This window comes from Pelmatolapia mariae, linkage group LG5 (assembly GCF_036321145.2).
Source record: "Pelmatolapia mariae isolate MD_Pm_ZW linkage group LG5, Pm_UMD_F_2, whole genome shotgun sequence".
NCBI classification, from domain to species: domain Eukaryota; kingdom Metazoa; phylum Chordata; class Actinopteri; order Cichliformes; family Cichlidae; genus Pelmatolapia; species Pelmatolapia mariae.
The window spans coordinates 1,030,479-1,050,598 of record NC_086231.1 but is presented as its reverse complement, the minus strand read 5'-3'; the positions used below and the strand labels follow the sequence as shown (position 1 = coordinate 1,050,598).

General features: G+C 46.9%; 1 protein-coding gene across 5 annotated transcripts in view; it reads left to right on the top strand.

The window, feature by feature from the left end:
* Positions 1 to 20,120, top strand: part of nicn1 (nicolin 1) — a 581,340-nt gene that overhangs the window by 92,887 nt on the left and 468,333 nt on the right. The window contains exon 8 of one of the 5 annotated variants that reach the window (XM_063473298.1): positions 13,554 to 13,588. The exons of the other annotated variants lie outside the window; for them this stretch is intronic. The gene's annotated coding sequence lies outside the window, so the exon portion shown is untranslated. Of the gene's footprint in view, positions 1 to 13,553; positions 13,589 to 20,120 lie in introns of those variants that run through there. 5 annotated transcript variants of the gene reach the window in all.

Below are 20,120 nucleotides of genomic sequence, written 5' to 3'. Positions count from 1 at the left end.
TCCTTCTACGCTGATCTCAGAGGTCACTGAACTCTCTGTTTCCACGTCTCTGAACGGAACAGAGAGCAGGGGCTGGTTTAGGGGCGGAGCTACCCCGCTGTTTGCCAAGTAGCTCCGCCCTTTACTCCGCTTCAGAGCAGTGTGTGTGTGTGTGTGTGTGTGTGTGTGGCTTCCTGCATAATACAGGAGTGTGTTTACCAAACTTATTAACTGTTCAATCACAGGCTGCGATATGCCCTTTTCTCATAATCACACATTTAAAGACACTCATTGTGCAGTTATGTTGTTTATGCCTTAGGTCAGTCTGTCTGTCTTATTATCTCTCTCTCACACACACAGTGATGGACTCTCTGAGTGTCTGGATGTCTTCCTGTTGCTGTTTGTTCTTCTTCATGAGTCGTTTTGTTTTCCTTCAACAGTTTTCCTTTTTTTAATAAAACATCTGAAGAGTGTTTCCAAAGCCCTCAGTCACGTCTCACAGGGACGCTTTCTGGTTCTGAAAAGCAGAAACATTTTTCAACAGAAACGTGCAGTTTAACATCCACCAGGTCGTCAGCAGCCTGTTAATGTCAGGGTAGAACACAGGTACGAGGCCTGTCCGGTAGGAGCTGAATAAACTCAATCACAGCGATAAACGTGGAGACATTTCAGTGTGGATGACAGCAGTAAACACAGCCGAGCAGCTAGCGTGGCTCAGACGCCTGGAGTGTTGACACGCGGCTGAAAGTCGAAGCCGGAGACGTATGAGGGACGGCGACTTTTATCCCAGTGCAGGCATCTTCCTCCTTGATGTCTGACCCTGATCTCCGAGCTGCTGAAATATTCATGGTGCCTTCAGAAGATCTCCGGGCCTGTTTGGGCAAAAGCAGCTCTCCTGAGCAAACATCCAGATTTGGTTTATTCAGTTTTGCTGTTTCTGTGTCTCAGTCTCCTCTTAAATTTTCTTCACTGCTCTTCTCCCGCTGCGTGGCTGATGTTTCCCGGCGTCATCCTCCCACTGACGTCATGCTTCAAACAGAATTCGGGATGATTTGCGTACTCTTCCTCCCGTTTCATGTCGAGGCGGCGGCGGCATCGGGAGAGATGGCAGCTGAAAGAAGTTGTGTGAGGGAGTTTCACAGCCCGAGGCGGGGCAGGGCGAGGAGAGCGCCTTTCTATTTTGGTTGTTTCTTAAACACGAGTGTGTGTTGGCTCTTTCATGCTTTTGTTTCTTCTGTATCTGGATCCAGGTAGTTTTGTTCCTGCTTCTTTCAAAGCAAGTTCCTCTTTTAAAAGTCAAACAATTCCACGTTACGAGCCAAAACATTTCTGTTTGTTCTGTTTAATGAGGCAGCCTGAGTGAGCCGCACCTGCACGCATGCACTTATTTATATTTGACAGTTCTGGAAGCACGAGTGCATCAAAGAGCCGAGCAGGCATCAGCCTGGACAGATTCCATCAGAGGAGGGGCAGGGGAGGAGCTGGGTTGCAGAGTGGCCTGCAGAAGGCTGAAGCAGCTTAACTAGTGCACACTGTATGAGGTTCCCCAGTCCCATGTGTAGACAGGTATCAGCTGAAGTGGGCCCGTCTTCCTGCTGCTTTTACTTTGATGTTTCGAGGCTCGCTAACCTCCGGTGGTGTGATTGAGTTTACACAAACAGATCTTTCTGTGATCTAAATGTTTAATTCAGTTCAAGTAATTAATTCCTTATTCATGGCACACGCCTCATGTTTGCCTTTGTAAATGATGCTGCGTTGTGCTGCACAGAAACATGGTGCTGAAAGAATAAATGAGTCCAATTAGAACTAACTGCTGAATTAAACTGCACTCATTTTCACTCTAACAACAGAGAGACATTTTCAGTGTTAACCACAGAAAATGAAAGAAACTTGTCAAAAAGTTGGACTTTGTACGTTTGCAGCTCTGTAGTTTGATTCTCCAACAGGATAACTCTGCATTATTCACAGTTCAGCCCACACTTTGTCTCCTCAAGGAAGAGAACAGCTAAATCTGTGTGCTGATTCCAACCTTTATGAAGGAGAACCAGAGAGCGATGCAACTGGAAGAGATCACACTCCTCAGCCTCGCGGGGTGCTGGAGAGGAGCGTCTGCCTGCTGCCCCGACCTCAGATTCAGGAGGAGCACTGTGATTTGGTTGCTGAACTCCAGCTCTTCATCCTCTCTGGGATGTGTTGAAAGCATTCGACCGTATCAGGATCTCATGTCTGCTTTTTGCAGATGATGTAGTTCTGTTTAGTTCAGGTGGTTCCTCCGCCTCACCCTCGGGGGTCTGGGGCAGTGTGGGAATGAGAATCAGCACCTCTTAGTCTGAGACTATGGTCCTCAGCTTCTCCCAGGTTTCTTATGCTGTTAATGTGTGTTATTATTTGGTTATCGGGCTTTCCTGTCACACTGTGCAATGCTTTGTATTACTTGAAGAGTCCAATTTAAAGCTCCCCGTTGTCCCACCAGCCTGACCGTTGGCTGTGTCTGCATGTTTTATGAGTCTGTCCATCCTGTATTTATTTGATAGAGTACATTAGCAGACCGATTGCATGTAAATCCATCCATCAAGAAAACCATTGTTCAACCTTCTGTTGTGGAACTGTTGATAAAGCAAATTCAAACAGACTTATTATAAATTAAGATCTAAGCAAAGGTTTGGAGCTTTGTCTCCCCAAAGCAGGGCTGTAGAGTCGAGGCGAGAGAGGCTGATTCCTAATATTAGAGTCAGTATTAAACAGGAAACCTTTGAAAAACCTCGAGGAACCTCACGAAAAGCTCTGATACGGAATCCACACTGACCTGATAACGTGCAAGTTTCTGTGCTGGGACGCTCTGACAGCAGCTGCAGTGATGTTTGCCGGGGCACAGTGACATTTCCTGCTTCACATGGCTGAGCGCCGCTCCCAGAAATCATATAGTGTTTGAAGAGACTTCTCAAGTAATCAGAATCACCGGCTGAGTCTCTAAATGTTCCAATCTGAAAGATCCTCACAGCTAAAAGCGGCGTGTGATCCATGTTTGATGCTCTGTTTGGCCATCAGCTGTCTGTGGTTGTCTGAACAGATGAGCAGACGTGAGCTTCTAATGAAGGTGGTTTTACTTCCACAGCACTTTCCTTTCATTTTTCTCTGTTTGTTTAGTTAGTTGTCATCACTTCATACTTAACAAATTAAGCAGATGTTTCACTGAACTTTGAGTCACTTAAAACCTTCGCAGGGATGATGTGAGACTGTCTGTGCAGCCAAGGCAATGAAATATACAAGTTTCTGATTAGCCAATCAGACAGTCTGTTACTCAGATGGGACTGTCTGACATCACAAAATGCACATCTGATTAATGAACTGACCTGCAGTAGATGTAAAAAGTAAAGACTACAAAGAGTCAGAGACGATGCAAACTGAGAGGAAAAACTATAAAAATATAACAAAAGAGCACAAAGTCAGATCACAGAGAGAAAACAGGCGAGGAAATCGTGGACGTGTTTCAGCTCCTTTCATGCGGCTGCTGTTTCCTCTGATGTTTAAGAAAGAACATAAAAGAGTCTCGAGTCGATTTTATTCAGTCGAATCGACAACGACTGTAATCAAGCCGTTTGTTCCTCACACACTGCTGAGTGCCTCTAATATCAGCCTGTTACATACTATAAACCTGCTAAGCACTGGAAAAATGGGACTCGTCTCTTCGCTTTTCCTCCAGCTGTTTTATATTAGTCACATGTCAGAGTTAATCTCTATTAGGAGATTCTTTCCTTGACATTATAACATGGTCCTGTGCTCATCCAGAATAATGCAGGGTTTCAGATATTCCACTTGAAATTCAGGCCAATTTAGTGAAAGCATTAAAGCAGCTTTTAGAAAAGGGATTTTCACTTTGTTGGATTTGCATTCATTTTGAGAGGGAAGATTAGAGAAGCTGACACACGGCGGAAACACGCGGATGACACGAGGAAAGCAAATTAACAACAATCTGCGGCACTTTCTCCGCCGTCCATTAGAGCTCATTCAGGCTCCTGCGCCACGATATCGACACGGACTCGTGATTGGATGAATCTGCCACATTTGTTCAGCTCCTTTGTTCCTAGAATCTCTACGACAGAGGTAAGGAGTGCAACATTAGCCACAATAGCTCAGTTAATGAGAAAAAAAATGAGGTTTAAATAAACCAGAAAGTGCAGAGCGTAGAGGCAGACCTGTTAGATCTGCATGCCAAAGCAACGCTACACTAGATTCAGGACCAAAAGCTGCAGCAGTCAAGCAACCGACTGAGTGGGTGCAGCAGTGACTGGGTGGAGGCCGGAGATGTCCACGGCTGTGTTCACCTGCTGCGAGAATGATTCCTGAAACATCCTGTTCCTTCATGTTGAAGCTGGTGTGTTTATAGATGGTTTCATGCCCCAAATCATTTAAATATCATAAACTTTATCATCTTTTTACTTTTGATTAAAAAAAACACTTTTCCAACTTGTTGGCACAAAGGGCGTGAAGCGTTTCAGGACGCATCCTTTTTCATGTCTTTTAACAACTGCAGGTTTCTGTGTGCTCGCCTCGTTTCCATCGTCTCATCTGAAATTTTCAAACAATCTGAAATATGATATTCTGCTGCCTCTGGTTCCAGTACCTTTAACAGTGTGCCAAAGGGCCTCCCCAGAGTTTGGAGTTATCGCAGCTGTGTTTGTGATAATACAGTCATTATTCCTGATCATCACATCGTAGTTGCTGCAGGACAGAAATGTAAAAGCCCACTGACAAAGGCAGCAGAGGTTTTCATGAGGAACATACCCAGCAGGTAACCTCCTGCAGAGACCGGCTCAGACTGTCATCATGCTGCAACGATCAGTCTTTATAAATTATACTGCAGGTGTTTGCGAGCCTGACTGACAGTGATGGCGGTCAGTCCAACTCAGATGTCAGGTGACATCAGGTGACCTGTGTGAACCAATCACTGCTCGCTGCAAGTGCTTGCAAATAGAATTCAATACAATCACAGGTAACCACCAGTTTTTCCTTGTGGCAAAGATGTTCCCATTTTGACTCCAGTGTGATGGAGCCATCAGCCAGGTCAGGCTCACCGAGTCCAGCTGAAACTGAGAGGAATACATTTTCCTTCAGAGGCAGCCGTGGTTGTCTCCTGGTTCCCATCAGCCCAGCTCTCAGTCACTATCTTTCATATCCGCACTCTAGAATGTTAATAAATAGACTAGGGTTGATTTTTTAGGGTAAGTTCATGCATGAATAATACTGATAGTAATAATATTGTCATCATATTCTGTAGCAAACACCACACACACCATCCTGGGACCTCTGCTCTGTGACATTAGAAACTGAAAGTAAAAACATGGCTTCTAGTTTTTGGTTTGCTGATAATCCTGCAGAGCAACGAGAATAGAAAATGTTTTTTTATTAAAATATCTGAGTCATGACTGCTAAACTTTTCAAAGAGTCAGACGTTAGCTGAGCTGCAGTCAGTGTTCATACGTGGTGCTCACAGAGACGGGATAATGTGGCCGAGGCGGACACTGAAGGTGTGTTTGAGAGCCTGTGGTGGACGTCAAAAACCAGAGAAACGAGGAGATGGAGAAGCACAGACTGCAAAAACGCCCTCGACTGCTCAGCGTGATTAATAGCTGTAATATAAACCCTCATAAGACCTCAGCTGTACGTGACGCCGACACACATAGCTCTACATAAACAGGCTTTTACACACAGACACACAAAAGCATGAAAGCTCGCCTCGAAGGCAGCATTTCCCCACTTCTCTAGTCTTCTAACACATTTCCAGCCATCGCTGCCTCGTTGTTCCTCCTCGTATTCAAACTGCTGTTTCAGTCAGACCGCCGTTTATCTGCTGCTGTACAGTGAAGCTGTGACAGTTCAAAGACTCGCGTTGCTTTAGAGCAGAACAAAACAAATGTTCTCCTGCAGGCCCCTGAGGTGTTTCCACTTCTACGTTTAACCTCTTTCACCTGTTCAGGTGCTGATACACACACAGGCCCTGGGGGTGAGCATCAACCACAGAAGAGTAACAGAAGAAAGCGTGTTACATTTATTTGAAGCTCACTAACCGACCGGCTCGCTCGGTTTGATCCACACTCGGAGACCTAAACGACGGCTGGATGCTCTGCAGTCGGCAGCGGAGCATGCTCCTGAGGGTGAACGCGGCCCACACTGTTGGTCTTCTAATGATGTGAGACACTTTCACTCATTTCATCTGGAACGAGTTTACTGTTCTCCAAACTCTGAAGTTAAACTCTGAAGTCTCTGATTTATATGGATTTGAATGTCATTTTACCACAAAGTCAGGCTTGAGATACTGTAACAGCACAGCTGCTCCACTACACACCCTCAGCAGGAGCTCTGAAACCTTCTGTAGTCAGTGTTGTGCTGCACTCACCTGTCCTGTCGAGGAAGCAGCAGCAATGAGAGTTTTAATGCTGATCGCTCACAAAAGAACAAAGTCAGAAATTCATAGATCACAGGAGAACACAGACTGAAAGGATCAGGCGACACAGAGGCAATTTATACAAAAGGTAATGAGGGAACAGGTGGGAGCACAGCTGCAGACCCTTCATCGAGCAAGACAAAGACAAAGAGAGAAAGCTCACCCAGATATAGAGAAACAAGTGAGGAAATGCTGTTACAAGCAGAGAAGCCAGAGCACATCATCAGCCCCTCCACCTGAAAAGAAGGAAAACAATGATGTCCAACCCCACCCTGATCCAGCTGCTCCCAACTCCAGCTTCTTGCTGGAGCAGGCTTCATAAGATCACACAGGACGTAACGGACACAGAGAGCAGCGCTGATGGGAACACACCAGCTTGTTTTATCCAGTAAAGATTCACTTTCCTCACAGCTTGAGGATAACACCACACTGAAACCTCCGCCTGGATCTACCCCTCAACCCTAAACACTCAAATGAAAATGAAAAAGAAGTTTTAACATCTGCCCAAAATGATCTGTAAGCTGTTCATGAGGTCATATATGAAAATCCAGCCTGCTCAGATTTAAGCCCTTCATAGTGAAAAAACTCGAACTGCTGACTCTCATAAAGACTTTATGATGAATGTAGAAAACCTCTGAAACATACCGGAGGCCTTTCCACTCATAAGATCGTTCTACAAATCCCTGCACTACTCCTAATTCCCTCAGGCATGTTGCTCTGGATCTACTTTCTATTGTTTCTTTTATGAACGAGGCAGCAGCGTCCTTGACAAACAAGCCAGCAGCTCTTAAAACATTTCTTATGTCTGCTCCTCACTTTAAACAGTACACACACTACACACTACCTGCTACTCATACCTGGGTTCAGTTACTTTGCAAAGAAATGAAAAAGCTGTAAAAATGGCATGCTCTTATTTCACTACACAATTTAAAGTGAGCGTTAGATTTACACACCTGCACGTCTGCCTTAATTCTAAAAATGTGTCATGCATTTCTCTCCATCCTCAGCCTGTCTGTCGCTTCTTGCAAAGGTTGTGCTGAGTGCCCACAATGTGCCAGTGTGAGCACATCAGTGTACCCACACACACATTTACACACACACACACCCACACACACACACACACACACGCGCTGTATGAGGTGGAGGGAGCTTTCTTTCCTCTGTGATGGCCCTCGGATGTCACCTCATCACTGGAGGTCTGATCTGACAAAGATAGATGGACGTAAAGTGGCAGGCTGCGTCTGTTTGTGCATGCTGGAAACTGTGTGTGTGTGTGTGTGTGTGTGTGTGTGTGTGTGTGTGTGTGTGTGTGTGTGTGTGTGTGTGAGTGAGAGAGAGAGAGAGAGAGAGGGAAACGGGTGCTGGGCGTTGGAGTCATGGGCTGAATAATGTCCCGTGCACGAGTGTGCGTGACGGCAGTGACAGATGGAGGCGGGGATCGCGGTGACCTTGTGCGATGATGGCTGTGAACCCGTCCTGACCGGTGTCGTTCTGTGTGACACTAACACAGACGAGTGGGTGCACACATGGTGTGAAATGTCAGGAGGAAAAGCTCACCCCACGGCAAAATCCTTCACAGTGTCGTGGAAATATAATTAACAAAGTCTGCAGACACGGTCAGCGGTAGTCAACACCTTTATACTCATGCACATGACAGAGAGAGGGCCTTCAGCTGGTACTCAGTGTCTAAAGATGAATAGCACAGCACTTCTTTAAATACAGGTCAGAACAAAAGGCACAGCTCATCTTTGAACCCCCCACAGGGAGAGTTTGCAACCTTCATCCCTTCTATCTCCTCCTCAGTGTCACCTAAAGACTGCTTCCTGCCTCTTCCCCCCCTTCCTGAGAGCTATAGGACTTTGGAGTTGACGTAACGTCGCAATGCATTGTGGGAGCGCGGCACCATATTGGCAGGCCACGAATCAAAACAAACACACTAATTACTGCCGTAATTTATACGGGTCCACATTTCCCGTGGACAAACTCGACGGCTCTGTTACCCACCACAGCACCAGACCCCCCTCCTCCCCTCAGAGATCCAGCTCCCACCTTCTCTCTGCATCACAGAGTAAAGGCTGATCTAATGACACCCCCCCATTTTCACTCTATTATGCATGTTTTTATTTATTTGTTTGTTTCCTTTCATTTACCGTTTTTATTCTTTTTTTCTTCATCATCTTTTTGTCATCATTATTTATTTGTTTATGTATTTATTTGTCTGTCCATGTCTCCTCTCATTTCTGCATTGAATAGTCTCTCTCTCTCTCTCTCTCACACACACACACACACACACACACACACACACACACACACACACACACACACACACACACACCTAATTTTGTTTAAATATAAAAATCAGTATGTTTCCTGTTGATTTCTCTCGAGCCTCCACGCTTCGTCCTGTTGTATGCTTGGTGTCATGTTTCATATTAAATGAAGTGACAGAACCTGTTTCAATGGTTTTTTGAACGATTGTGCGTTTGGCGCCTAAATGCACTTTGGGAGTTAAAAAGAGCACATTTCTATGTGCACAAAAACATTTTTGGCCCATTTATCTTTTTTTTTTTTGCAGATAATTAAACGACGACGGCCGAGAGTCTGAAGGAAAAATCCCTGTGATGGCAGTGCCGTCTGGTTTCTAACACTCGGATTCTCCCTTCTGCTCGGGCTCACATGAAAAGATTAATTCCATCTCTTCCCCCGTGCAGTATATTAACGGGAAGAGAGCCAAATGGAGTCTACCTTATCACTAAGGCCGTAATAAAAAGGTGGTGTGGTGTCCTCTAACAGCTCCAATGAACTCTAATTATTCCAGTTAATCATCACTGATGATGAAAAATGAAACGTATAACAGCAAAAGCAGAAAAACACTCAGTTTCAAACAGGATTAGTGATTATTAATGTTCAGCTTCAAAGTGAGGGAGCTATCATATTAACTATACAGTCATCTAATTGATGCTCATTAGCAGCCATGGTTGCAGGTGAAGGCAGTAGTATTACAGGACAGTACATTGTCACGTCATGTATCTCTCCAGCTTTAATGGACTGTATTTAAGACAGAAATAATAAGATTAGCTGAAATGAGCCTCAGACTCGGGCTGTATCTGCCAAATTGGCTTCCTTCCTGACCCTCCATCAGCTAACTGGGGCTTTCAAAAGGGAATGTAATTAATAGGCAGCACTACAGCACATTTGTCCTCCTTCATGTGATTATCTGTCAGGAAAGATGAGCCGTCGATGTAAGGTCTCTGCACTGATACACTGGCTAATTGTTTGTGAGGACACCCTGGACCTGCTGACAATTCAGCACTATTTTTGAAACGGTAAGAACAAATGAGGGCTGATGTTAGCTCAGCTTCACCCAGCTGGTGCAGCTCGATGGAAATCGTGCATTTTTACTCAGACTCGGTTTAAAACACGTTGGGTCTGCAGACAGACTCATGCCCACACTCGGAAACCTGACATGGACTCCGCTTTTCTGCAGTTCGTCACGTGTCCGGCAAAGGTGAACTCTGGGACCTCTGGGCCATGTTTGTGCTGTTAGAACCTTTGATGACATCATCTGACCAATCATATGGCTGCTTTCAGGTTACTAAAGTGAAAGTTCCAGAAACTGGTGTCGCTGCGTTGGCTGCGAATGCCGAGGGAAGCAGCGCAGCCTGCAGTTTCATCTTTAAGATAACGAGGAGCAGTTTTACTTTCATGTCCATGTGCCCACCTCAAAGGTGAGCGACACACAGAAGTCGAGCGTCTGAAATGTGCTCAGCAGTACGCTCAGTGTCATCCTCCCTGTGCTGACTGAGCTAATGGTCAGCTTTAAATTATAAATCACTGTAATGCTCTGCTAGCTCCTTAGCAGGCTGGGCTCTCTTTCATCACAATAACTTTCTTTAAAATATCTTTTTTTATTCATCTTTTGTGTTTTGCAAATAAATAAGAAGAAAGGAAAGAAAGGAGCAGCGAACATGTCAGTCTCACTCAGGCTGATATCTTTTTAAGGCAGCGTGAACTGTTGTATAATGAAACTCTGGAAGATGGACTGCTGAGCCCGAGGCCAGTCACACAGCACAGATGGAGCGAGGTGAGCTACAGCCATTGTTGGGCCAAGTGAAGCGAACTCCTCGAGGGAAACTGCACCTCTCCAACTGTAGGGAGGTTTAAGAAGCAATACGAAGTGGCCCTGCAGCCCTGTGATTAATCAGTATGATTGCTGGGGACTGTGCAGAGGAATCAGCAGCTGACAGGCCTCTTTCTCTGCTCCGGCTCTGACAGGATAAAAAGCAGAGGAGCTCCCAGAGTAACAGTGGAGGTGCAGGAGGGTCTGAAAGCTCAGACTACAAGCTTCAGCTTCTCGTCAGGCTAATAAGTTTTAATGACTCGCTGCACATCAGCAGATAACGCGTTCATCAACGAGGCCTTCGTGGCAGATGAAGGCAATGAACATGCTGCTCATTGCACACATAATAAAGAGTAAAGACCAGCCAGCTCGCCTGCTCTGGATGCAATTACATGGCTGCTGTCAGGTCTGCTGTGATGGATGTGGCCTAAACTATGAACACAGACCAACAGGAACTCCAGCTTTATTAATTTATCCAAAGCTGAAACGTGAAGGTCGTGATCATCTGAAAAAATCAACCCAACAGTGCAGAGAGAGGCAGAATTTGCAGCACAGACAGTTTGAACAGGTTAAATTTGTGATGCAGGCTCAAAGAAGCAACTGTCTGTGATGACACTCGAAGATCTGACTGTAGTTACAATTATGCATCCCATGAAATCACTGAAGGCATTCCTGCAGAGAATAAAAGGCTGTTTGCACTAAAAGGTCACATATAAGGCCAAAAACGACAAGAGGAGACAGCAACATACTCTATATGCACTGAAGGGTAATCAGGGAAGCTGGAGGGAACAACACACAGCTGGACTAAATCACAGACGATGAGACAAGCCAAGCTCAGAGAACTACTAGCTATCAAAATAAAACAGGAAGTGAGACACTAAACAGAGAAAACAGACATGAAAGAACTTAATACAGCAGATACAAGAGGAGGGAAGACAAACAAACCCAGAATCAAATATATATTTTTCAATAAATATTTCAATGAATGGACCCAGGACCGTGAGAGAAATGTTGCAGCAAGTTAAAAAAAAAAAAAAAGTTGCTTCTAAGAATTCACATTTCTCATCATCAGGAAAAAATTCCAGTCTCTTACTATCAGTGTGAGGCTGTGGTGATGCTGTTTCCACAGACCTGTCGGTGGGCGGTGGTTTTGTACCTGCTGATTGTAGTTTGGTGTGAAGTGAAGGGTTTTCCTTAAGACTGAAGAGTCAGGGTTAAACACAAAGTTACGCAGCACACTGGATGGAATAACACTGCACGCTTTACCTGACGGGTGATCTGAGCGGCAGTAACAGCATAAACTGAGATAATGCATTCATTTGGGACAGCAGCTTTTCCTTATGTGTGTGCAGTGCAACGCTGCAGACACTTTATCCACTCCGTCCACTCGAACATTATTTCTCCTGTTCAGTATGTGAGGTAAGCTCTGGATCACACGATCATATCGCTGTAATCCTGTTCTGGCATTTGATCGCTTCTTTCAATTTGAGCTCCCTGTGCAGATTTCAGCCTGAGGGCGAGACTGTAGATTATTCTCACGAGTTTCAGTCAGATTTTTATAAGGTGTGAAAGTGGCCACTTCACACTGCATCGAAGGTGCCAGAGGTCAATGAAAATGTCTTTGGTCTATGTTTTATTCAAAGATTCTGTGACAGGAAGAGACGACGAAGGAAAAGGTCAGAGAAGCGCTCGGGTTCTGCTGAGTGACACGAAGAAATGGAGTCAGAGACGCAGCATGACGGCAAGAGAGACAAAGAATGAGGCAGAGGGAGAGATTGGCTTTAGGCGAGTCAAAATGGAGTAAAATGGAGACAAAGGGTGAAGGCAAGAGTGGCAGTCCATTCCCAAAGTGTCAGAGTGAGAGTCGAGTCCCCGAACACAAAGAGAGAGGGAGAGGGCTGGAAACAGGACAGGACTATCAAAGTCTGACGCTGTTCACCGAGAGCCGTCTAAAGGCCAAAGGGAGAGATCTTTACATGCTGCCAGTGACCTGCGTAACCCCCGAGTTCGTGCATGACAGGTAATATCTCCTTAAAACTTTAAAAAGTCAACTTTGTGGCTGTTTGGAGAAACTCTGACAGTCATGAGGCGATCAGTGTCGTGGGCGACATCAACACTCTGAAAGGCTCAAAAATCCATCAGCAGAAAGCAGCAGAATGACAGCGGCTCAATAAAAGGCTGCAGCGGGTCGCTCGCCTCCACACGCAGTCACACGCATTTAAAAAACAGGTCATAGGTTCAGAGTGAGCGCTCTGCTACCAGCTGACTGCAAAGATAGCCGCGAGCGCATCTGTTCGTTCAGTTTATTTGATCTCTGAGGCTCGGCTGAGTAATAAAGACCGATCTGGCATTCAGCCGCGCAGCTCGCAGGGCTGGTGCACGCTCGGCTGATTGGGCCTAACGAAGGTGGACAACTGAACTGAGTCACTGGTGCGGTGAGCTTCACAGACGAGCGGAGATTTGTGTCATTTCCATGGAAGCAGACTCGCAACTGAGACTCAGTTTGGAGGTCAGATTGTCAAAGAAGCAACAATCAGCACAAGATTGACGGGTCAGTGGAAGCCGCAACTGCTGCTGCTGTTGTCAGTCAGGTGCTGGGGTTTCTTCAAAGCCACAGGTGCGTCTCAGCCACACAGCAGGTCTTCTTGGATGTCTTTATCTGACAGTGAGAGTCCATCTTGAAGTTATTGTCCTTCAGTGTGCAGGTTTTTGGGGGGTTTTGGAGCTCTGAAATTAGCATTGCCCCGTTTCCCGTAATATAACGCCGACACAGTCGTGGGTTAGCGTTTTGGCAGTGGCACAAAATGGTGATTAATTCCTGATGATCAGAGTTTGTTGGCTTCTGCTCGTCCTCCCACCTTTTCACTAAAAATGTCCTCAAAGACGGACTTTGTCATGGTCCCCGGGTTCTGTGCTGTCACGATTTCATTCTTATCAGCTGGAGTTTTTGGAGGCTCTTCTTCCTGATAATTATTGTCTCAGAGTTTCCTCCATTACAGTTAGAAACACAGTGTGTGTGTGTGTGTGTGTGTGTGTGTGTGTGTAGGCGTGTGTGTGTGTGTGTGTGTGTGTGTGTGTGTGTGTGTGTGTGTGTGTGTGTGTGTGTGTTATTTATTCTGTGTGTCTTGTGTCTAGGTCAGCTTCCCTTTCAGACTCATTAGGTTAGTTACCCTCAGCTGTGTTTTCACCGGTTGTGTCTCCTGTTCAACTGCTGTTCTGTATTTTTGAACGAGTTCAGCATTAAAGCTGTGTTTCACTCCTGGTTTCTGGGATCCTGCATTTGGGTCCACATCCTGACAGGGACACAGCTGATCCTTAACTAACGTCAGCATTCCAGGAGGAATTCTGTAAAAATCTGCTGACAACTGCAGAGACCATGCAGTTAAATATGTTTCCAACAGTGACCGTCTTATGGAGTCCCCAGGAGTCTGGGAAGCTTCGGGTCATTGCATGTGAGCTGAGTCTGCTGCTCCCAGCTTTTCTTTTTTCAAATTGCAGGGTTCCTGTTGTGGAAGAGTTTATTTTAATCCAAACCTCCATAAAAAACACAGTTTTAATGCCTAATCCAACCAGAGAGAGAAAAAACAAACTATTTAAAATAAAAGGAATCAGCGAACAGGTGAAGCTGAAGGTGAGCCACGGTGATTGATATTCCTGTGACTGATCCACAAAAGACTCCTGCCTACACCCACATGATCACATGTTTCCTGTTCCCATGTCCGCCCAGTATATGTACCTACCGTCTTCTCCAGTTTCTTGTCATGTTGTCAGATCGCTCGTCTCTGATGTTTTTGTCTCCGTTTAATGAAAGCGCTGGACTGTTTCTGCCTGTCGGGTTTCTCCTCCTTCCTGTTTCCATCAGACACACCCAGGATGTGATTCCCGGTGCGTCCCACGGTGCATCCAAGCAAACACGGTGGGATCTGTTCTCAGACGTAAAACCATCCATCACATATGAGCAGGTGATGAGAAGCCCTCAGCATCGTGTATCTCGTATGTCTGCAGTGAGGTCTGCGCTGACACAACGCCTCCTCAGAAGCGCTTTGACCTCGTCTTGAACCTCCTCTAGTGTCTGTTAATCAAATATGCTGATTCCCCTGAACAAACAGATCAATTATAGTTTGAATAGATTGATTGTTCATTAGAGCTGCTGTTTATCTGCAGCTCCTGTTGTCCTCTCAGTCCAGCGTTGGAGGAGGGTGGAGGGCAACAAACAGTCGTTAGCTGTGAAGAAACACCAGAAACACACACAGAAGGAAGGTTTAGTGAACAAAGAGCCACAGGGGTAGATGAATCAATATCCCTTCCTATTGTAAAGTGGGAAGCAGATTTATCAGTAAGCTTAGACCAAAACTTCTGGTCTCAGGTGTGCTTAAAAACCTTTAAATTGATTAAAAATCCCAGTCTGCAATTAATACAATACAAAATAGTACATAGAGTGCACTATACTGGTCATCGGATGTTCAAGATGGGCTTTACATCTTCCAACAACTGCTCACACTGTCAAGGCAATACACCAGACAATTACATCCACGCTCTTTGGTTCTGTCCACCAGTGCAGAAGTTTTGGCGTGAGATATGTGAAGACTTATCAAAGTGTCTGAAATGTAACATTCCAGCCTCCCCTTTAGTATGCTTGTTGGGAAAATTGGATGATGTCACTACAGAAACTAATACAGTCCACATGGTTTTTACTGCCCTATGCATCGCCAAGAAAACGATCCTCATGAACTGGAAAAATAAAAATAATCTTAATTCTAGCCAATATAGAAACCATCTAATAGATCACATTAGTCTTGATACAGCCTCTGCCACCACATTTGATCAATCCCTCTGGGCTCCTTTGATCGGCTCCATCACCTAGCGGGGGTGGGGGGTCGTGGTTTGGTCCCGCCTTAGCTATTGTGGTTGATGTGGAGGTTGGGATGGGCTTAGGGCGCCTGGAGAACCCCTAGAGACGTTATCCCTGGAGGGCTCAACCCGGGGGGTTGTGGTCATAACCTGGTTAGTGGCTCTGGTCGCTCTTAGAGGGTGTTCTCCTCGTGGCTGCGTGCAGTGGGGGCTGGGGGATGGTCTGTACTGGCGGACGTAGGTTACTGGCCTGGTAGCCTGGCTGCCCCTGAGTGGATCCGGGGCAGGCGGGGGGGCTTGGGGTTCGGGGGTGCTTCGTCTCCGTGATGGGGCTCTGGCTGGGCCTTGGGGGCTTCGGTCCTTGTCGGTGTGTCGCCGAGGTTGTGGGCGGGTGGGCGCACAGGGGCTCAGCCCTGGCGCAGGGGGCCTCTGGTACATCGGCCTAACTGGGGGGCTCTTCAACTGGCAGGGAGGTTGTTCCATCCTTGCAGAAGTCCACTCTGCAGGTGGGGGAGAGACATAGGAGAGGTGGAGAATAAACCTAACCTGGGTGTCTGTTGTCTTGTGTAGTCTGGAGATGATTGAATGTTGGGGTGGGTACAGTTTCCTCTGCGGTGGGGTCAGGTGGGCTGCCCCGGGTCCTGTGGGGCTTGGCGGTGCTGCTACCGTAGGCCCCGGTCTGGATGGGCCTGGGCTCCCTTGCCTTGGTGGGTACCAGAGGACGGGGGTGCCTACTGGGGTCAGCGGGGGAGCTGGCCCTAGGGAGGGGCATCTTGCCCCTCCCTTCTTTTCCTCCCCATCCCCGGCTGCCTCCCTCTTCCCGCTCCACCACACCCACCCACACAGGTAGGGCCTTGGGGTGCGGGTGTGTCACCAGGGTGCAGGGGAGGCATTCCCCCCCCCTCTGTCCCCTTCTGGCCACCTGTGCCTCAATTTTATTCCACAACTTAGACATCCACATTACTCACACTCTCATAACACACACATATATATATAGGGCCTTGAGGGTGACCACGTTAACGGCGTCCAGTGGACGGTCTGTGTATTCAACCTTACCTCTGGCACCGGTGCCCACCTCTCAATTTTAAATCCATGTAGACATTGAGGGTTCTCGGGAGGGGCCGTGCTAACACCTGCTGCTCTCTGGCAGCAGCACCATGCCCTCCCTTGTTTTAAATGCACTTTAGAACAACACGCAGCTACACTACACATGAGCGGGAGGAGGGAGGTATGGGGTCTTCACACACCCCCGTTCTCTACTAGCCATCGGGGCAGGGGGCTGGGAGGAGGTGTTGGCTGACAGATTGGCCTCCCTGCTTCTGCGAGGCCTGGGGCGGTCTGCTTGCCTCCACCCCGGGGGAAAGGGTCACATCTCTTGGGTCTGGGTGCCGTTTCCCCCTCTGGGGGCGAGGGTACCTGGACCCGGGGTATAGAGTATGTTTGGGGAGTGTGATTGTGTGTACATGTCCATTTATGTCTATTACTAAGTTGGGTGAGTGCTGAGTGTTTGTATATGAGAGCATGAGGGTGGGAATGCATGTTTGTGTCTGTGTGTGCCTGCTTGTCTGTGTCTATATGTCAGGTCGGGTCTTAGACTCCACCTCTCTGGGAACTCCCAGGCCCTCCAAAGTGTGGAGGTCTATCTCCCCTCACCGCACTCCCTGCCAGTGACTGATGCCCTCAGGGGTCGGTGCATTGGTGGTTCTTGGTGTCCGGGGCTGGGCGCTCAGGTATGCACCAGCTCACTCCCAGTGGCTACTTGGCGGGGCCTGGTGCCTGTCGCTCGGTCAGGCCTCTTCCGGGGCAAAGGGGACCCCCGGGCCTCCGGCCTCGGGGTCTGCGGCTCGGTTCACTCTGGCACAGCTGGCTGCCGGCAGAGCTGGCGGGCACGCCAGTGCAGCCCCCTCTGGCTTCTGCTCCGTGGCTACTGGGTGACCCCTCGTCTGGGGATCTCCTCAGCCCTTCCCAGGAGGGTGGCACGGATGCCCCTCCGGTGGTCCACCTTGGGCTCTCGCACTCTGGGGCCTCTGGATGTCTGGAGCCTGGATCTTCTCCATGCCTGCTTCATGCCCTGGGGGACGGGGCTATGGCCCCCCACACCCTCTAGCAGACCATTACATGGAGAAACCTTTTGTATACAAGCGCGCTGATCCACACAGGTGTGCACACGGGTGTTCACTGTTCGTAGACATAAACTACACCTTTCTTAGCTGCTACTTCAAAGCACATTGTGCGCTGTCTGTGCTGCACAACAACATTCAATATTTAGTATTTACTGCTGTTCACACTTAGCTAGATTAACGTGATGGTGTTGTGTTTAGTATGTTGCTTTGGTTTTTTTTTTGCTTGTTTTCTCTTCTTTTTCTCTCAACAGGTGATCCAGGAGATTTTTTTTTCTTTTTCTCTTTGTCTTTGTAAGTGCCCTTTCTCACTGTCCCTCTTCCCTTCTGTTTTTCTTTTCCTTCCTCTCTTTCCTATCCCCCAATCATGTCTGTCCCATCTGTAACAACTGAAAATAAAATAAATAATAACAACAAAGGTTGATCAAATGGACCAATACGGCAATGCCATGATGATCCATTTGGCAAAATAAATCCACTGGGTATCCTTGTTGGTCTTCAGACAACAATTCTGACGGCTAAAGAACCAAATGGGACAGACAAAAAAAAAGAAAAAAAAAAAAAAAAAGAGCCACAGGTGGACTGACGGTGTGCACAGAGAGATCATAAACCCATGAAGTGTTTCAGTGAGGCCTTTTTCCATCAGGCAGCAGTGACGTTAACCTCTGACCTCCAACACACACTCCATTGTGTGTCATTGTGTGCCACCAACGCAAAACAACAAAAGAGCAGAAATCATTAGTTTGGGTTGATTGTGCGCTGCTCCGCTGGTAATGCCTTTGGCCTCCAGTAGGGGGAGCTATGAAGTGAAATATCTTCATTGTAACGTCCATGCAGTCAGACCCAAAGACGATTATACTTGATTTACCAATAATTTCAGTCAGTTAGGCAGCCATTGCACGAATATCATCATAATAATAATTACTAATCCCAGGGAGACCCCTGTTTGGGGCAAACTTCTCCCAGACCAGAGGGGGCGCTCCAGTTTTTTCAGCAGAGAAAAACTGCTGTTTGCTAAGTGTCTGCTGCTCCTGCGTACGCTGAAGGTCATTCTCCGAAGAACTCAGCAGAACCACAGAATTGTCCAGAGGTTCCTCACCTGGCTACACCTGCAGGTCTGTCCATGAATATGATAAGCAGGACCAGAGACATTCACCAGCTTATTCTGGTTTCAGCATGGATCTGTATGTTGGCTCTACAGCAGGACACAAGGACAGACCAGCTGGTATGGTATCTATGTTTTATACTAGTCATCTGCATCTCCTGACCAATTACTTGTGTAACCGGGGCAGGTCTGGACTTATTATGGATTCTACATAACAGGATCTGCATAAGAATAGTGGAAGGAGAAACAGTCTGAAATGCTTCCAGATTAAAAAGTTGCTGCAGAGTTTGCTGCTTCTCTCTGGCTTCACATCTGAATCTGAGACATAAATAGTCAGAAGTCAGTTTTAGAACCAGAGGAGGAAAGCGAGGACGAGGAGTGGATAGAAAAACGATGAAATGGAGGAGAGAGATGGAGAGATCAAAGTGGATACAGTAACAGGAGGAGAGGCTGGGGATGGGTTAAGCAGAGGGCTGATAAATCTGCGGGGCTTAATTATTGTCTTCTTCACACATTGCTTTCTCTCACACATTATTCTACCCATCACGAGGACGGTACACAGCCGGGAGGATTACACAGTCATTTCTCCTCGCCTCGTTCAGAACCTTCAGAGCTGTGGGGCTATAAATACCACAGAGCTGCTGCCTGTTCCAGTTTCCCTCTGCCCAGTTTGTAACATAAGATAAAACAGCATTAATTATCAATAATTCAATAATTAATCAGCACAAGATGAAGAAATACTTTCTTCTCTGACATTCCATCACCTGACAAACGTGCATGCACAGACTGCAGTTCTGCTGTTGTTCGTGGTTAAAGGCAGCTTCCATTGACCGATTCATGTTAGGGTAAGAACGCCTGTGTTACCCCCACCTCAGCATCTTTTTTATTCTCTCCACTCATTTGTATTAAAAAGCTCTGCTTTCTGCTTTGAGAGCCCTCGGGCGCGGCTCTGAGCGTGAGTCTCGATAGCAGCATGTGGCTCAGACAGAAAACACACTCCATCTCAATATTCCCCGTTTACCCCGACTTTATCTTCATTACTCGCCGCAGTGTGGCTTCACTGATAAGATGCACGAACGAGATACACGGAAACAATTCTGCGACAAGATACTCTGCAGTGTCTTTTCACTGCGATGGAGCTGTGATTAGACCCTCTGTGTGCGTTTATGGCTTATTTTTCTCTCTGTGCTCGAGAACAATGAAAAGTCAGCGACTGTGCTCCAGACTCATGAAAGGGCCCCGACACTCCTGCTGAGGAACGATGCCCCCAGACTGGTAGAGACACAAAGTCGTGTCATTTGTAGTCGATGACATATATTTTCCCGCTCAGCGCGTCTGTTTATAACCAGACCGGATCTCCTCGTGTCTGTCTTGCCTCTGTCTGCAGCTGTTTGTGTCTCTTTGCTTCTATTTGTGGCTGTTTTGTGTCTCGTTTTGAGTATTTTGCTTCCAGCTTTTGTCTTTTTGCACTTCTTTGTGTCTTTTTTGTTGTTTTGCATC